Genomic DNA, 5,754 nt, shown 5'->3' on the forward strand with positions numbered 1-5,754 from the left:
TTCAACGCATGTCTTTCGAATGCTACTCGACCACGGGGAGGACATGCAGACTCCACACAGAAGGCGCTCCAGCCGAGAATCAAATGGGAGAACCTCTTGCTGTGAGGCGACAATGCTACCACTGCACCACCGTGGCTTCATGAAATGCTGTAAGTATGGAGTCATTAATTAGTATAAAGGTACTTGGTCTTTTTAGACCTACTGAAGTATCACCTACATTTCCATTAAAAATCAACTTCAGACTCAAGTTATGAACAAACATTTTCAGTTCAGTTAAAGCATCCATAATACTACTGATGTTTGAGGGGATGAATTTTATACCACGCTCGAGCAGTAAAATGGCTGCTGGTATAAGCTCCATGTCAGATAAATTCACAATAGAACCATTTCCTAGACATACTGCTTTATCAGCAGCTAAAATATCATTCATATTTGTAATTTCATCAGAACATACTTCTAAATTATTAGAAAAATCATTATTCTCATCTAAAAGAAGAGCTAACATTTCAGGAAATGCATCATTGTCTAAAGCCAAACCATTATTCACAGTATGTTCATCATTAGTATGAATAACGTCATGTGAACATGTTGAAGTTAAAGTGACTTTATCAGTACTTAAGATATCATTCATAGTTATAGTTTCATCAAGACATAATTCTAAGTTATTGGAAGGACCATTTGTCTCATCCAAATGAAAGGCTGACGCTTCAGTAATTACACCTTGATCGGAATTCAAGCTATTGTTCATAATGAGTTCATTACTGGTATCAATAACTTCATGCGTGCATATTGAAGTTAACATAGCTGGCTCACAAAAGGCGGAACATTGCACTATCCTACTCATTGTATCACAGTTAAAATCAAAGTCATTGTCCAAAAGAATCTTTGAAGAGGCAGCGGAACTATTGTAAGGACTTACTGTTGCTTGAATGACTTGCTGCGAGTGACTGGACCTTTGTGCTGTCTTCCCCATGAATGTGAGCATTCTCTGGCATCCCCTTACTGCCGTTGATTTACTTTTTCCGGTAGCTTTAATATGAAACGTTGTTGGTGGCCTAAACAAGGCTTGTTAATGTTTAAGCCATTTGAAAAATCATTATTTATAATTTCCTGTTCGTGAGCACCACTATTAGTGCTGTTAACGTTCACCTTTTCCATCCGTACTGTAGAGCCAGACGCCGAAGCCTCAGGGGAGGGTCTTAAGTCATTTCCTCTCCTTTTCAATTGGTTACTCAGAGACTGTTCTGTCCTTTCTGCCGAAATCGGCAGTACCTCATTGGTTGGCAGTTCAAAAGTGTCTAAGTCATTTATAGAAGATTGTTTAATATTAGATTTAATTCCTTTTACTATTTTTGGATCATCTTTCTGTTGTTTGTGCCAAGAAAAAAATATTGCCACACATGAAATCATTAATATCTCGTTGTATTTTGCGTTTTTTTGTGGCTTCTAGCCTTTTTTCATAGTCACATAAACGGCTCAGCAACAACTACCTTCTTGAGTTTTGAAATTAAATCTTCCAGGATGGACATAAACTACTTGGATGTTAGAATTCAACTGGAAGGGAAACATATAACTACCAGCATATATAAAAAGATGTGCATGCTAATAAATACCTGCATAGGAAGAGTATGCATGCTTGACATGTCTTTAAAGAGGCTGTAAAGAGTCAATATATGAGACCTAATAGGCTTAATACTGATGATGGTATATGTATTAAGCAGATGGTGGATATGACTCATGAATTTAATGAGAGGGGATATGACGTAACTCAATTAACTAACCTTAGAGAGGATGTGATGGGACAGAGAGTGAATGAAGTTCAACCATATTTTTCAAATGATGGTTATAGATTTAACAGGGAACATAATAATGATGCATCTAGATGTTTGAGATATACTATCACATACAGTAGGAGCAATAAGCCAGTTGAGGATATTATAAGAAGGAATTGGGGTATATTAAGAGCTTTACCTGGTCTAAATCATATTGTCCCGGAGAGACCCCTTTTTACATATAAAAATTGTAGCAATCTCAAACAGCGTTTATGCTACAAGGATTTTTCCATAAATAAGAAAACATCCTCTACCTCTAATAGGAAAGGTACATTTTCATGCTTTAACTGTTCCTGTTGTTCTGACATCTGCTCTTCTAACGTCTTTACCCATCCTGTAACTTAGAAAAAGTTTTACTTCAAATGTTTGGCAACATGCAATACATCATTAGTAGTTTATTTAGCTACATGTAAATTATGTACATCATTTTATGTAGGAAAATCTACTCGAAAACTTAAGAATAAAATTATTAAGCATAAATCGGACATCAGGAGAGGTGTATTGACAAATGCATTAGCTAAGCATATAAATGACAATGGATCTGCACATAGCTTTTTATTTAGGGTTCTAGATGTTAAGGAACCCAGTTTGAGAAGGGGTTATATTAACACTAAGCTGGAAACAAAGGAATATGACTGGATTATTCATCTTCATGCAGATTCTCCACCAGGAATTAATAAACAAGTTTTCCTTAAACCAATTTTAAAGCATAGACAGCAATGTATCAGATCTTGATAGAAATAGAAAAATATATATGTTATTTTTTATTTTTTATATTTTATTTCTCTTTTTTATGAGAATGAATATATATGTATGTGATTTAAAATTTTAATGACTTTTTTTACTTCCGTGGTGGTGCAGCGGTAGCGTTGTTGCCTCACAGCAAGAGGTTCTCCCGTTCGATTCTCGGCTGGAGTGCAGGGAGTGCCTTCTGTGTGGAGTCTGCATGTCCTCCCCATGGTTGGGTGGGCGTTCGAAAGACATGCGTAAATCGGCGTGCCTTCAGTGAAGGTTGAACGTTGAGCTGGCACCTCAACGTTTGTGAAAATCTACTGCCAATCATTAGTGGACTGGAGTTCTGCTGTGGCGACCCCTAACCGGGAAAAGCTGAAAGACAACAACAACACTGACTAATTATTTTTTGATAGGTTTGGTTGTGTCATGTGATAACTCTTGGATGATATAAATTGTATACATGTGAAAATAATACTGTAACACTGATGAAGGACCTTGTCCGAAAGCTTTGTCTTGGTATATGATAGTTATTAAACTTTTATAACTTGGTGCTGTGAAGCTGTTTTCTTTTTTGGATATTTGCTGGTTTACAAGCTTCACTTTATCACAGTGGTGTATGTTTTCTTTTGACAAGATAAAAAAAAAAAAACAGAAAAATGATCTAATCCCCTTACCAGGTGATTTTAAAACAGCAGAACATTACACTAATTCTGCCAATACACACCCTTGTTGAAGACATCAGGAACATCTTTCTATGTTTCAATGGGCTGCTGCATGAATCAGCAAGGAAACCTTTCCATTGGCTAAGGTTGCTCATGTGACTGAGACAATTTGAAACTAAAATGTATGTAGGGTGCACAAGGATTGGAGTACTTTGTTTTAGTATATATTTATTTATTTATATTTTTCACAGGCACTTGGTGTGCATGTAGGAAAGTAAGTTGTTTAAGTGTGTGCATGTGTGTGTGTGTGTGTGTGTGTGTGTGTGTGTGTGTGTGCGCTTGGGGTGTAAATGCTTTCAATTGACCTTGACTTTGCAACATGGCCTTACGTTTTTTTGCCTCATATGTTGCCCTATTCCTTCGAAAGTTTGTGACCTTTTTGGCAAACCAGTAGGGGATTCATTTAAAAAATAATGAGGGCACTAATGCCAGGCTTGTTTCTAAATCTACTAATTTAAGTCTCTGTGTGTGTCAGCAAATGATAGTGGAAAGGAATGCCAACATGAAGGCATGTGGGATGAAACTAAGTACAGACAAAGCAGTTGTCATGACAACAAATGTTAGCAAATGGTGAATGCATGGGTCCTCAACTGCTCTGCCTTTGCTGTCGAGGTTTCTGTGTTATATGGAAGTACTGGTTGCACCACTGTTTTGTATACCTTACCATTCAGTGTGTGTGTGTGTGTGTGTGTGTGTGTGTGTGTGTGTGTGTGTGTGTGTGTGTGTGTGTGTGTGTGTGTGTGTGTGTGCTTGTGTGAGGGCATGTGTGAACACTTGCAAGGGATGTTAGATGCTTTCAGTTGTCCCTTATTTCCCAGGAAGTCTGATTTTTTTTTGCCTCATATGCTAATCTGTTGTATAAAGTTTGTGAGATTGCTGTAGTCACTAGTTAATAATGATGACTAACATCTGAGTTTCAGAATTAACAGCCTTCAAAAATCATGCTAATGATAAGCCTGTTATTCTAGCAAGTTAAGTATATATCTATATATCTATCTATATATCTATATATATATATATATATATATATATATATATATATATATATATATATGCAGTGGTGCAGCGGTAGCGTTGTTGCCTCACAGCAAGGTTCTCCTGTTTGATTCTCGGCTGGAGTGTGAGGAGTGCCTTCTGTGTGGCGTCTGCATGTCCTTCCCACTATTGGGTGGGTGTTTGAAAGACATGCGTAAATGGGCGTGCCTTTATTGAAGGTTGAATGTTGAGATGGCAACTTGGTGTTCATCAAAATCTACTGCCAATCATTAGTGGACCGGAGTTCTGCTGTGGCGACCCCTAACTGGGAAAAGCTGAAAGACAACAACATATAAATTATATATATATATATATGTGTGTGTGTGTGTGTGTGTGTGTGTGTGTGTGTGTGTGTGTATATTATAAATACGTGTCTATTCATTTATTTAACTGTGTGCATGTGAGTGACTGTATTTGTTGGTGTGAAGAACATAGAAGAGGCTATTAAATGTTCCGGATTTTTTGTCTCATATTTTGGTTTGTTCCTTGTGAAGTCTGTGGTTTATCTGGCCAACAGTGAGATTGTAGTCACTAAATAATGATGACAGATGTTTGAGTTTCAGACTTCTATGCAGTGGCAGACCTACATTTTTGGGACCCTGAAGCTTGAACTGTTATGGGACCCCTTTATAACCAGCATCAATTGGACAACATCCAACTAGGTCCAAAGGGCCTTTCTACCCTTGCAAAGACCTTGAGCCCAAGTGGTGGACAATGGGGTGTTGGGGTAGAGTCCTTGAAAATGGTGCATACAGTGAGCCCCTTCTCACCAGCAACAAGGTCTGGGTAACCACTGTTATCTTCTTCAGTGATGTTCCATGGCAGATCACAATTTTTTTTTAAAAATTCAACCACTGCGTCACAGATTTTGATTAAAATTGCTGTACTGGGTTATCTCATGTGTCAGTCACTGGTGTGAACAAAAATTTTCTTGGCTATGCCTTATAGTTTTCAAGTTATGGGGGATGAAAATTAGGGAAACGTTATATACTTGCGTAATACATCATTGAATAATGAAATAAAACATATCAAAGACCACAGTTAGTATTATCTTTTATTTCAGACACATATGAGGATACATACTACATGAAGCACATTTTACAAAATTCTCTTTTCTGTTCATTCTACCAACATAGTCACATACAGTTTTGACATGTGAAAGCCTCCTTACAATGTCATTTGCTAGAGACAATATGCATAAAGAATTTAAGCGCTCTTCAGCCTTGGTAGACTAAATTAGTTCCTTGTAAAAGAAAGTTGTGAGAAATTTCTTTCTGCTTCACAGCTCGTGATAGGCATTGTCGAGTACAGCTGAAATGCAGTAGTAATATTAGGGAGCACTTCAATTAGGTGCTGCTCACAAATCAGCTGAAGAACTTCTGCGCATTGCATTTTAGATGGCAGGTTTTCTTCTGTCTTCTGGAAGTTCT

This window comes from Protopterus annectens, chromosome 3.part1, assembly GCF_019279795.1.
Source record: "Protopterus annectens isolate FY-2018-M chromosome 3.part1, PAN1.0, whole genome shotgun sequence".
Taxonomy (NCBI): Eukaryota; Metazoa; Chordata; order Ceratodontiformes; family Protopteridae; genus Protopterus; species Protopterus annectens.